Source organism: Nerophis lumbriciformis, linkage group LG10, assembly GCF_033978685.3.
Source record: "Nerophis lumbriciformis linkage group LG10, RoL_Nlum_v2.1, whole genome shotgun sequence".
In the NCBI taxonomy this organism is placed as follows: domain Eukaryota; kingdom Metazoa; phylum Chordata; class Actinopteri; order Syngnathiformes; family Syngnathidae; genus Nerophis; species Nerophis lumbriciformis.
The window spans coordinates 36277126-36291481 of NC_084557.2; the positions used below are offsets into that span (position 1 = coordinate 36277126).

The 14356-nt window shown below is 39.9% G+C and overlaps 1 protein-coding gene across 5 annotated transcripts in view; it reads right to left on the reverse strand.

The window, feature by feature from the left end:
• fibina (fin bud initiation factor a) overlaps window positions 1-14356 on the reverse strand; it is a 100297-nt gene that overhangs the window by 75264 nt on the left and 10677 nt on the right. For 2 of the 5 annotated variants that reach the window (XM_061969706.2, XM_061969702.2), the window contains exon 2: window positions 10961-11026. The exons of 1 other annotated variant lie outside the window; for it this stretch is intronic. The gene's annotated coding sequence lies outside the window, so the exon portion shown is untranslated. Of the gene's footprint in view, window positions 1-6; window positions 97-10960; window positions 11027-14356 lie in introns of all 5 variants that reach the window. 2 more of the 5 variants (XR_012050644.1, XR_012050645.1) reach the window with 2 other exon arrangements.

The following is a 14356-nucleotide window of genomic DNA, read 5'->3' on the forward strand; positions in this document are numbered from 1 at the left end:
GCTTACGTGCAGCGCAGCAGGCGTCCTCAAGCTGCCAAATATGTTGTTCCACGCCGGTGGCTGTTGTTTCTACACAGCTAATACGCCGGCTGTGGTCTGAAACAGTAGTATGAAGTGTGTCCAGGGTTAGAGCCAAAGAGTCAAACAAAGTTTTAAAGTCCGCCGCAAGAGCAGCACGCAGCTCTGCTAACATCGAGCTAATCTCTATCTTTGTTATGCTAGCATGTGGCGGCGGATCCTTTTCAACCGATTTTGTCTTCGCCTTTGACATGACGTTCCAAAGTCTCACACAAAGTGCAAAAAGATATTACCTCGCTGTACTTCAAATTACTAAATTGACAAGGTTTAAAAATGACTATGAAACGTTTGCTACTCAGCGTGGTCCATACCGGAAGTCTAAATATTTATTTTTTAACTTGGTTACGTCCCCTGGGCTGCATTGCGGATGCTGGCGGGCCGTAGTTTGGGGATCCCTGATTTAAGCCATTACACTACCAGAAAACACAAACCCGTCACCGATCCGTGGATCGATTGGTACCGGGCCGCACAAGAAATTAAAAAAAAAAAAAAAAAATATATATATATATATATATATAATTTTTTTTTTTTTTTTAATTAATTCAACATAAAAACACAAGATACACTTACAATTAGTGCACCAACCCAAAAAACACAGGTTTGTGATCACGTCGGTGCTATAAATAGTTTGTCTGCTTTAGCGCTTCTCGTAACAATATCACTAATACTTGGTTAATATTCATATCATTCACACAAAAGGGTTGTTTCTTTCTGTTATTAATATTTCTGGTTCCTACATTATATATGTCATGTCTGTGATCATGTTTTGTTTAAGTTATGTCCTGTTTGGTTTTTGGACTCTTTTTAGTTCCTGTTTGGTCACCATAGCAACCCATTAGTTCCACCTGTTTCACGTTTGCACTCACGCACCTGTTGCTAATTATGTTCACAACTATTTAAGCCGATAGTTGCCAGGAAGTCAGCCTGGCGACATTAACTCTGATACCTCTGTTACGTCTACTACCCATACTACCTCATGTTTATCATAGTTCATGCTGTTCGTTCTGGTCACAGTAAGTGTTATTTATTTCATGTCCATAGTTTTTGCCTTTGTGCTGGTTTTGTTTTCATAGCTAATTTGATCTCCGCCTTGAGCGCGCCTTTTGTTTGTTCTTTTGTTAGTGTTAAAATAAATGATGTATTTACCTTCAAGCCATGTCCAGTCAAGTTCGTTGAGGTCATGACAATATATCAATACAGTATGCAGGGATACAATCCGTAAGCACACATGATTGTATTTTATGACAAAAAAACAACAACAAAAAATACCATAGTCCCTCACAAGTTATTAAACTGAACTTGGGGGCCAACAGATATAGCCCACATGATGAAAAAGAGAGGACCTAAAATGGAACCTCAAGGAACACTACTAGTACAACTAAATACATTGAACAACTGACTACTGACAGCATCTGAATTAAAAAAGCTACAGCAACACATTACGATAAATGTGTAACTGCCAAGAAAGAGAGGACCTAGAGGGGTGCCTTAAGGAACACCTTAGTTATGTAAATCACAAGTTTGGACTCCAGTGTACTATGTTTGCTAGCAAGGATTAAATGTCAATGCAAATATATGCTAATGTATTTACAGTGGTCCAAGTTCCTTTATACCAGTGTTTCTAAACTATAGGGTCCATTCTTGTGCCGGGAGCGCCCCCAAATAATGTTTTTTTTCTCAGCCGTGGTCTGTATAGACTGCATCGATACTCAGTTGTAATACACCTTTCTACCACTTTTGGCAGTAATGACAATATCAAACAAATAGAAGAAGCCTAGAGCTAAAGTCATGGAAAAGTTTCTAAAGCGCAAAAAATATGACTAAAGTGGTAAAGCTGTATTTTCATTTGCACTTTCATTTTATTACAGTTTATTTAGAAAACATTTGTATTATTAATTTAGTTTATGTCATTTGGCACGACATAATTGCATGTAAATGTATTTTGTGTTAGTTATTTATCAGTCTTTTTTTATGTTGTATGTTTGGTTAGTACTTATTTTTCTAATCAAACTGACCTAAGCCTAAGGTTTATGCGTAAAATAAATTATATCCCATTGATTTGTTATATATTGTAATAATTACAAAATAATATAATATAATATAATATAATATATCAGCATATATTATATACTGTATATATAATGTTATATTTTATATTGCTACTATTGTACATTTTAAGTCTACTTTTTACCTTTTGTTTTCGCCCTCTTTTTGTGCCCTTGTGTGCATTATCCTTTCCATCCTCATCCTTTCCATCCTTTGTAACTGAGCTACTGTGTGGAACAATTTCCCTTGTGGATCATTAAAGTTTGTCTAAGTCTAAGTCTAAGTTTCATATCATTTCACTAGGTTATGTGGCATCTGAGCCAAGGATGTCGTTGTGGCTTGTGCAGCCCTTTGAGACACTCGTGATTTCCGGCTACATAAATATCAATCAATCAATCAATCAATGTTTATTTATATAGCCCTAAATCACAAGTGTCTCAAAGGGCTGCACAAGCCACAACGACATCCTCGGTACAGAGCCCACATAAGGGCAAGGAAAAACTCACCCCAGTGGGACGTCGATGTGAATGACTATGAGAAACCTTGGAGAGGACCGCATATGTGGGTAACCCCCCCCCCCCTCTAGGGAGACCGAATGCAATGGATGTCGAGTGGGTCTAACATAATATTGTGAGAGTACAGTCCATAGTGGATCCAGCATAACAGTAAGCGGAGACGGGTCGGCAGCGCAGAGATGTTCCCAACCGATACACAGGCGAGTGGTCCACCCCGGGTCCCGACCCCGGACAGCCAGCACCCCATCCATGGCCACCGGATCTGTGTGTCTCCCCTTCCACAAGGGATAGGGGGGAGCAGAGGATAAAATAAAATAAACGGCAGATCAACTGGTCTAAAAAAAGGGGGCTATTCAAAGGCTAGAGTATACAAATGAGTTTTGAGATGGGACTTAAATGTTTCTACTGAGGTAGCATCTCTAACTGTTACCGGGAGGGCATTCCATAGTACTGGACCCCGAATAGAAAACGCTCTACAGCCCGCAGACTTTTTTTGGGCTCTGGGAATCACTAATAAGCCGGAGTTCTTTGAACGCAGATTTCTTGCCGGGACATATGGTACAATGCAATCGGCAAGATAGGACGGAGCTAGACCGTGTAGTATTTTATACGTAAGTAGTAAAACCTTAAAGTCGCATCTTAAGTGCACAGGAAGCCAGTGCAGGTGAGCCAGTATAGGCGTAATATGATCAAACTTTCTTGTTCTTGTCAAAAGTCTAGCAGCCGCATTTTGTACCAACTGTAATCTTTTAATGCTAGACATAGGGAGACCCGAAAATAATACGTTACAGTAATCGAGACGAGACGTAACGAACGCATGAATAATGATCTCAGCGTCGCTAGTGGACAAAATGGAACGAATTTTAGCGATATTACGGAGACGAAAGAAGGCCGTTTTAGTAAGACTCTTAATGTGTGACTCGAAGGAGAGAGTTGGGTCGAAGATAATACCCAGATTCTTTACTGAGTCGCTTTGTGTAATTGTTTGGTTGTCAAATGTTAAGGTGGTATTATCAAATAAATGTCGGTGTTTAGCAGGACCGATAATCAGCATTTCCGTTTTCTTAGTGTTGAGTTGCAAGAAGTTAGAGGACATCCATTGTTTAATTTCATTAAGACACGCCTCCAGCTGACTACAATCCGGCGTGTTGGTCAGCTTTAGGGGCATGTAGAGTTGGGTGTCATCAGCATAACAATGAAAGCTAACACCGTATTTGCGTATGATGTCGCCTAGCGGCAACATGTAAATACTAAAGAGTGCAGGGCCAAGAACCGAACCCTGGGGGACTCCGCACGTTACCTTAACATAGTCCGAGGTCACATTGTTATGGGAGACGCACTGCATCCTGTCAGTAAGATAAGAGTTAAACCACGACAAGGCTAAGTCTGACATACCAATACGTATTTTGATACGCTCCAACAAAATGTTATGATCGACGGTATCGAAAGCAGCGCTAAGATCAAGAAGTAGCAACATAGATGACGCATCAGAATCCATCGTTAGCAGTAGATCATTAGTCATTTTTGCGAGGGCTGTCTCCGTAGAGTGATTTGCCTTGAAACCGGATTGAAAAGGTTCACAGAGATTGTTAGACATTAAGTGTTCATTTAGCTGCTGTGCGACAATTTTTTCGAGGATTTTCGAGATAAACGGAAGGTGGGACACCGGCCGGTAGTTTACCATGAGGTCAGGATCGAGGTTAGGTCTTTTGAGCAAAGGATGAATAACCGCTTTTTTGAATGCTAGTGGAACAGTGCCAGAGGAAAGTGATAAGTTTATAATATTTAGCACTGATGGACCTAATAATACAAAAAGCTCCTTAATAAGTTCCCCAGGAAATGGGTCAAGTAAACATGTTGTTTGCTTTGTCCCCTTAACACATCTTAACAATTCCTCTAATGTTATTTCATCAAAGAGAGAGAAACTATTTTGGAGGGCGGTATCCTTCGTAGATACAGTCGTATCTGTGTTAATAGAACCCAGTTGTAGCTGCGATGCATTGTCTTTAATCTCAATTTTCTTATTAAAGAAATTCATAAAATCATCTGCTGAGTGGGTGGAGCTACTGGGAGGAGTCCCTTGTTGGGTTAGCGATGCTACTGTACTAAACAAAAATTTCGGATCAATTTTGTTGAGGTGGATGAGATTTGAGTAATATTTAGCTTTAGCTAGGGTAAGCATGTGTTTATAAGTTATTAAACTATCACTCCATGCTTGATGGAAAACCTCAAGTTTAGTAGCACGCCATTTGCGTTCCAGCTTTCTACATGATAATTTATGGGCTCTAGTTTCTTCTGTAAACCATGGGGTGCGCCTTTTAGGGGCTCTTTTAAGCTTTAGCGGTGCTATACTATCAATGGTGTCGCGCAGGGCGTCGTTAAAGTTGTTAGTGAGGTTATCAATAGAGCCGACATAATTTGGGAATGGTGCCATTACCGAAGGCAGCAGGCCAGCAAGAGTCATCGTTGTGGCAGCATTAATGTTGCGGCTGCTATAGTAGTTATTATTATTAGTTTGTTGACAATGAGTCAGAACTTCAAATTTTATAAGGTAATGATCGGACATTACTTTAGTATACGGGAGTATCGTAACTTTGGAGGTGGTGACACCCCTGACCAGCACTAGATCTATCGTATTACCGTTGCGATGCGTAGGTTCATTTATTATTTGTGTAAGACCACAGCTATCAATTATAGTCTGGAGCGCCACGCACTGAGGGTCCGATGGGGTATTCATATGGATATTAAAGTCCCCCATTATGATTATATTGTCGGCGTGCGTCACTAAATCAGCAACGAACTCTGAAAATTCACTGATGAAGTCCGAATTGGGTCCTGGGGGGCGGTAGATAACAGCGAGGTGGAGAGGCAGCGGTGTGACAAACCTCATAGTAAGCACCTCAAACGAGTTATATTTATTATTTAGGTTCAGGGTAAGATTAAAGTTTTTGTTGTGTATGAGTGCGACTCCCCCACCCCTTTTAATGGGACGGGCAATATGCGCTCCCGCATAGCCAGGAGGAGACGCCTCACCCAGCGCAAAGAAATCGTCTGGTTTGAGCCAGGTCTCGGCGAGACCAATGACGTCAAGATAATTGTCTCTAATGACCTCATTAACTAATAACATTTTGGAAGATAATGATCTTATGTTTAAGAAGCCCATATTATAGGTAGTGGGCTGTTTTGAGGAGTTTTTGTTGAAATTATCCGTAGTAGCAATATTAATAATGTTGTGTTTATTATGTGTAGTGCACTTTAAATAATTTCGACCATATCTAGGAATTGATATGACGGGAATTTTCCGATTGTTTGCTTGATGTTGTGATAAACCGAACGCATCATAACTTGCCACCTCAGTAGAGTGCATGTCTACTTCTGACACAGAAAAAACATTTTTTGAGTTGTGTATTGTTCTAAAATAGTTGCTATGTGTGCAGGTATTATCCAGCCTGGCGCTGGCTAGTTCTATTTTAACAAACTTCTCACCCGGACTAGCGCTTCTTTGAGGATTAGCCTTTCGCTTTGTTGTTAGCCCCGCTCGGCATCCCCGCTTCTGCTTCCGCTCACACCGCTTACGTGTCTTCCGTTGACGGTCCCCGCTGGCACTTAACTCCGCTGCTTCAGAGGCCGCTGGATGTAGCCGGCGAAGTAATCCCATGCTAGCGAGGAGGTCGAAAGTACACGCATCTTTCAGCCTATAACGGCCCGATCTATCCACATCCAGAATCGTCTGTCGGTCGTATCTGATCACGAAGTGTCCACGCTGTGAGCCAGCCATGAAATAGACAGAATTGACGGGTATTTTTGCCAAATCGCTCTACACTTCCAAGAGCGTCTGCAAGCCGCTGCCATCAGGGCGCCGCCATCTAAAAAATAAACTTGGATTGATTGATTGATTGATTGATAGGTTGTAAACTATAGGTATGTTAAATGTAATTATTCAATACGAATAAAATTAAGTGTATGATTACTAGTTCAGTGTTAATATTTGAGTGGGCTCCGGGGCCCTCTGTAGTGGACAAGTTTGTCCCTGATGTCAAAAAGGTTAAGAACCGCTGCTCTATACAACAGGAGCATTGTAATGTTTTTATTAGTTTACTGCAAAAATGTTTGTCTCTAAAGTATGAAACTAAACTCTGGGATCGATGCGGTGTAATTGCGGGGATTTGGAGTTTAAATGAAAAAGCGTCAGTCTGAGGAGCCATTTTCTACATGGCGCTGGTGTTTTACTAGTCTCCATTTAATAGCAGAAAACTGTGGCTTGTACAAACTCCGTTTCCATATGAGTTGGGAAATTGTGTTAGATGTAAATATAAACGGAATACAATGATTTGCAAATCCTTTTCAACCCATATTCAGTTGAATATGCTACAAAGACAACATATTTGATAGTCAAACTGATAAATGTTTTTTTTTGCAAATAATCATTAACTTTAGAATTTGATGCCAGCAACACGTGACAAAGAAGTTGGGAAAGGTGGCAATAAATACTGATGAAGTTGAGAAATGCTCATCAAACACTTATTTGGAACATCCCACAGGTGTGCAGGCTAATTGGGAACAGGTGGGTGCCATGATTGGGTATAAAAACAGCTTCCCAAAAATGCTCAGTCTTTCACAAGAAAGGATGGGGCGAGGTACCCCTTTGTCCACAACTGCGTGAGCAAATAGTCAAACAGTTTAAGAACAACATTTCTCAAAGTTCAATTGCAAGAAATTTAGGGATTTCAACATCTACGGTCCATAATATCATCAAAAGGTTCAGAGAATCTGGAGAAATCACTCCACGTAAGCGGCATGGCCGGAAACCAACATTGAATGACCGTGACCTTCGATCCCTCAGACGGCACTGTATCAAAAACCGACATCAAACTCTAAAGGATATCACCACATGGGCTCAGGAACACTTCAGAAAACCACTGTCACTAAATACAGTTTGTCGCTACATCTGTAAGTGCAAGTTAAAGCTCTACTATGCAAAGCGAAAGCCATTTATCAACAACATCCAAAAACGCCGCCGGCTTCTCTGGGCCTGAGATCATCTAAGATGGACTCATGCAAAGTGGAAAAAGTGCTGTGTGGTCTGACGAGTCCACATTTCAAATTGTTTTTGGAAATATTTGACATCGTGTCATCCGGACCAAAGGGGAAGCGAACCATCCAGACTGTTATTGACACAAAGTTCAAAAGCCAGCATCTGTGATGGTATGGGGGTGCATTAGTGCCCAAGGCATGGGTAACTTACACATCTGTGAAGGCACCATTAATGCTGAAAGGTACATACAGCTTTTGGAACAACATATGCTGCCATCTAAGCACCGTTTTTTTCATGGACGCCCCTGCAAATTTCAGCAAGACAATGCCAAGCCACATTCAGCACGTGTTACAACAGCGTGGCTTCGTAAAAAAAGAGTTCAGGCACTTTCCTGGTCCGCCTGCAGTCCAGACCTGTCTCCCATCGAAAATGTGTAGCGCATTATGAAGCGCAAAATACGACAGCGGAGACCCTGGACTGTTGAACGATTGAAACTCTACATAAAACAAGAATGGGAAAGAATTCCACTTTCAAAGCTTCAACAATTAGTTTCCTCAGTTCCCAATCGTTTATTGAGTGTTGTTAAAAGAAAAGGTGATGTAACACAGTGGTGAACGTGCCCTTTCCCAACTACTTTGGCACGTGTTGCAGCCATGAAATTCTAAGTTAATTATTATTTGCAAAAAAAAATAAAAAATTATGAGTTTGAACATCAAATATGTTGTCTTTGTAGTGCATTCAATTGAATATGGGTTGAAAAGGATTTGCAAATCATTGTATTCCGTTTATATTTACATCTAAAACAATTTCCCAACTCATATGGAAACGGGGTTTGTAAAAGTGCAGGTAATATGTCCCCCTTAAATGTCACACTACTGTGACATTTAAGGAAACAGTGTTTACTGTGCATTTCAGGCAGAGGAACACACAATAATGCACAATGCAGTCAGTCATTAGACTGTTGAGTTTATCCCCTGCTGGGAAACAACATTTTCCTTTTTGTTTCTTTCCCACGTTGTTTTTGCTAAAAACACTTTTCTACTGCCTAGGCACTCATTATTAAGTAACAATGTGCCTACATCGTGTACATAGTTACTTACTGTTGCTGCACACACTTGTATGCAGAGTTTAAACCACAGATATCAAACTGAAGGCCCAGGGGCCACATCTGGCCCACCACATCAATTTGTGTGGCCACCGAAAGCGTGGAGATAATGTGTTAATAAAGTACCTTATCTTTTCTTAATAAATGTATAACAAAAATAAATGTACTGTGTGCAATTACATATATATATTACACTTTGATCATCTCTAATGATAAAACAAAATATTATATCATTATACATTTCAAAACAATGTTTTTGCTCAAATAAAGATAAATACTTAAATATCTGCTTGACTTATGATTTCAATCCAACAAATTGTTCATGCAAACATTTTACAGTAACATTTTTTTCCCCCAGTAAAATCCACTTTCAATATAGAGTAATAATAATACACTATAACAACACAACACAACACAACACATATAAGAACACCGCAGAGGCCACCACAGTGTATATGTTTTTGTTTTTGTTGTTGTTGTTGTTTTACTTTCGTGGCTGTGTGTAAAAGTGGCTGATTGCATTAGCTCTGCTCTTTTAATGTCTTTAATGTCCTTTGTGTTCTTTGATGTTTCCCTCTTACGCACATGTTTATGTGTGCTATGGATATGAGTTTTTTTTTTCTTTGGCCTCAGTCTGGACCCCCTCTGCAGGGGCACAGGCTAAGACTGGTTTTATTTTTTTATTTTAACGTAAAGAAAATAGTGGTACCGTTTTTCCATTCCATTTAATTTAATTGCATTGACTTATTTATTTTATATGCTGTATAAAAAAAAAAGCAAATATTACTGTAAAATTGTGGCGACTTAGCTGCCAGTTTTTAACAGCCCAATCTAAAGATTTTGTTTTGTACAGCGTACATAAAAAAATACATAATAATCCAATACATAGACAATTATATGCATGTTTTATTTATACACATTTATATTCATACTGTGTATCAGGGGTGTCAAACTCAGTTTAGATCGGGGGCCACATGGAGAAAAATCTACTCCCAAGTGGGCAGGACTGGTAAAATCACGGCACGATAACTTAAAAATAAAGACAACTTCATAATGTTTTCTTTGTTTAAAAATAGAACAAGCACATTCTGAAAATGTACAAATCATAATGTTGTTGTTTTTTTTCACTTACATGTTGAGGTTTATAGTATTCTATCTTTATTTGTCGTTATTAACACTTTATGATTAAATTACGTGATAATGTTCATCAGTCAACTCATTGGTGTTCATTTTCAATCTATCAAGAGAAATTAATAATATAAAAATCTAATTACAGGATGTTATTTATGTAGTTTGATAATTTTCCTCCACTAATGTACTAACATCATGTGTTTTTTTTTTTTTTTTACATATGTGTATATTCTACAAAGATACAAAGAATTGCTATTGCGACATCTAGTGGACACATTTAGAACAGCAGTTTCTTTCATTCCAAAAATTCTGCTTATTTTTATCCCGCGGGCCAGATAAAACCTGTTAGCGGGCCTGCGTTTGACACCCTTACTGTATATTATTCACTGTTAAAATCAGCCCTCTGAGGGCAACCATACCTGCGATGTGGCCCTCAGGGAAAACGAGTTTGACACGCCTGGTTTAAACAATTCAGTGAATCCATCCATCCATCCATCCATCCATTTTCTACCGCTTGTCCCTTTCGCGGGGGGTGCTGGAGCCTATCTCAGCTGCATTCGGTCGGAAGGCGGGCTACACCCTGGACAAGTGGCCACCTCTTCACAGGGCCAACACAGATAGACAGACAACATTCACACTCACATTCACACACTAGGGCCAATTTAGTGTTGCCAATCAACCTATCCCCAGGTGCATGTCTTTGGAGATGGGAGGAAGCCGGAGTACCCGGAGGGAACCCACGCAGTCACGGGGAGAACATGCAAACTCCATACAGAAAGATCCCGAGCCCGGGATTTAACTCAGGACCATCGTATTGTGAGGCACATGCACTAACCCCTATTCCACCTTGCTGCCCACATTGAATCCTACACATGCAAAGAACTCATTCATCAGTGGTGATCCACAAACAACACCATTGAATTAGCAATTTTCTACCAAGGCCTCCATGTGGCTGCTGTGCAAAAATGAATAGGTGAAAATGTATCAATTTAAAGGCTCAGTGGTGTGAAAGTTTCCTCCATAGTCCCGGGTTTTAGTATGTTTTCTTACCTCACACTGCCAGATGGATTTTTTTTCACCAAGCCACAAATCCGTCTGGGAAAGAGCCAATAGAAACTGTTTGGAAAAGAGCAAGCGCTTTTAGAGAACGTGAATCGACGCCAAAGTCAGGAGACACATTAAAACAATCTTTCTCGTATGAAAAATGTTGTCTGCTGTCATGGCTTATAAACATTTAGCTGACCTTGTCTTCCAACCACAATAGTATTGGTGCAAAAAAACATGGCACACTGGAACTTTCTCCCAGAAGTGCTCTGATGATTTGTGGACGTTATGTCTCCTTTGTCCTCCACAGTTGGGATTTATAGCCAAGGCTGCGATGGGTTCCATGATTACCTCGCTAAGCTGCACTGTACATGAGTGTGGTGTGAGGAGCATCCGTCTTGTGGAGGTGCACACAGAGACCATGACCTCGTAACTGCTTTGTGCATGCTTTCTGTCAAAAAAGGCCTTCAGTGCTTTTTTTAATGAAGAAATATTGCCTAGCTATGATAAAATCGCTCTATTTAATTTTGTATTGTCATTGATCAGTAAAAATAAGAAATATACGAAAATATAAACTGTGTATCGCGACAGATTTTTTAGGGTTTGTAGTTTTGTTATTGCGACAACCACAATTGTACTTAAGTAAGGAAACTGTTTTGTTTGGTTTTACTAGAAAACATATACAAACCCCGTTTCCATATGAGTTGGGAAATTGTGTTAGATGTAAATATAAACGGAATACAATGATTTGCAAATCATTTTCAACCCATATTCAGTTGAATATGCTACAAAGACAACATATTTGATGTTCAAACTGATAAAAAAAATTGTTTTTGCAAATAATCATTAACTTTAGAATTTGATGCCAGCAACACGTGACAAAGAAGTTGGGAAAGGTGGCAATAAATACTGATAAAGTTGAGGAATGCTCATCAAACACTTATTCGGAACATCCCACAGGTGAACAGGCAAATTGGGAACAGGTAAGTGCCATGCTTGGGTATAAGAGTAGATTCCATGAAATGCTCAGTCATTCACAAACAAGGATGGGGCGAGAGTCACCACTTTGTCAACAAATGCGTGAGCAAATTGTTGAACAGTTTAAGAAAAACCTTTCTCAACCAGCTATTGCAAGGAATTTAGGGATTTCACCATCTACGGTCCGTAATATCATCAAAGGGTTCAGAGAATCTGGAGAAATCACTGCGTGTAAGCAGCTAAGCCCGTGACCTTCGATCCCTCAGGCTGTACTGCATCAACAAGCGACATCAGTGCGTAAAGGATATCACTACATGGGCTCTGGAACACTTCAGAAACCCACTGTCAGTAACTACAGTTGGTCGCTACATCTGTAAGTGCAAGTTAAAACTCTCCTATGCAAGGCGAAAACCGTTTATCAACAACACCTAGAAACGCCGTCGGCTTCGCTGGGCCTGAGCTCATCTAAGATGGACTGATACAAAGTGGACAAGTGTTCCGTGGTCTGACGAGTCCACATTTCAAATTGTTTTTGGAAACTGTGGACGTCCTGTCCTCCGGACCAAAGAGGAAAAGAACCATCCGGATTGTTATAGGCGCAAAGTTGAAAAGCCAGCATCTGGGATGGTATGGGGGTGTATTAGTGCCCAAGACATGGGTAACTTACACATCTGTGAAGGCGCCATTAATGCTGAAAGGTACATACAGGTTTTGGAGCAACATATGCTGCCATCCAAGCAACGTTACCATGGACGCCCCTGCTTATTTCAGCAAGACAATGCCAAGCCACGTGTTACATCAACGTGGCTTCATAGTAAAAGAGTGCGGTACTAGACTGGCCTGCCTGTAGTCCAGACCTGTCTCCCATTGAAAATGTGTGGCGAATTATGAAGCCTAAAATACCACAACGGAGACCCCCGGACTGTTGAACAACTTAAGCTGTACATCTAGCAAGAATGGGAAAGAATTCCACCTGAGAAGCTTAAAAAATGTGTCTCCTCAGTTCCCAAACATTTACTGAGTGTTGTTAAAAGAAAAGGTGATGTAACACAGTGGTGAACATGCCCTTTCCCAACTACTTTGGCACGTGTTGCAGCCATGAAATTCTAAGTTAATTATTATTTGCAAAAAAAAATAAAGTTTATAAGTTTGAACATCAAATATCTTGTCTTTGTAGTGCATTCAATTGAATATGGGTTGAAAAGGATTTGCAAATCATTGTATTCCGTTTGTATTTATATCTAACACAATTTCCCAACTCATATGGAAACGGGGTTTGTACAATAAATAGTCTGTTCCAGGGTCAAATTGTTGCCATCATTAAACCATTGTTAACTCTAAACCAGGCCTGGGCAATTATTTTGACTCAGGGGGCCAAAGTTAGAGAAACAAATTTGTCTGGGGGGCCGGTATATCTGATTTTTAGGAACACTAATACAAAACCTCACAATAATGTATGTTTGAATGCTAAAACGTTATGACAGCCTGAAAAAACGGAATGGAATTTTAATTTTTTTACTGAATGAGACACCCAGAATGTACATGAAAATAAAGAATGTGGGATTTACAATATTAACTATGAACGATAAAACACTGAATATTGACAATGTAAGAACGTCACACCCCTCTCCATCGACAAATTTTACAATCAAGCGAAACGCAACAAAAATGTAACAAACTCAGCGAAATATCAACGTGAAGGGTAAAAAATAAACCCACCTACAAAGTGATATATCTGATATATCACTAAGCTTTAGAACTTTCTTGTAAAAATCTCTTTCCGGGTCTGTCCCTGACACCCGCATTTCAGGCTGGCCGCTCTGGAAACACTCTGTGGAAACGCTCCCCACCCACACTGCTTGGTGCCTCGTCTGAGCTGCTGTGACTTAGATTACAATCGTAACTGATTAGTAACTAATTTGATTACCATAGTAACTAGTATATCATGCAAAAGGGCAGATTCCAACCATTGAAATACTTTGCATAGTTCAAGACTATACGGCCATTTATAAAAACATCACAGCACATCATAATGGCAGCTACAGTTTCCATCTTAAAGATCTAAAAAAATTATTTGGGAATGTCCGGCGGGCCAGATTGAAAGGCCCTAATTTGCCTAGGTCTGAATATCTTTTTAAACATTCTTAACTGTCAAATATGTGTTCAACTATGCTAACAGGGGTTAAATTGGGGCCCCGAGCAGACTTGTATTTGGAGCCCACCCTTTTACAAATTTCTTTCTTACTTTTTTTTCATTTATCTCCAACAATACATGAGATAAGCTCCAGCACCCCCGCGGCCGCGTAAGGGACAAGTGGTAGAAAATGGATGGCTGGAATACATGTCTTGTACTAAACCAAATTCTTTGGAAAAATATTTTTTTGTGCAAAATATCAAATGTAACATAATTAAAACAAACATTTG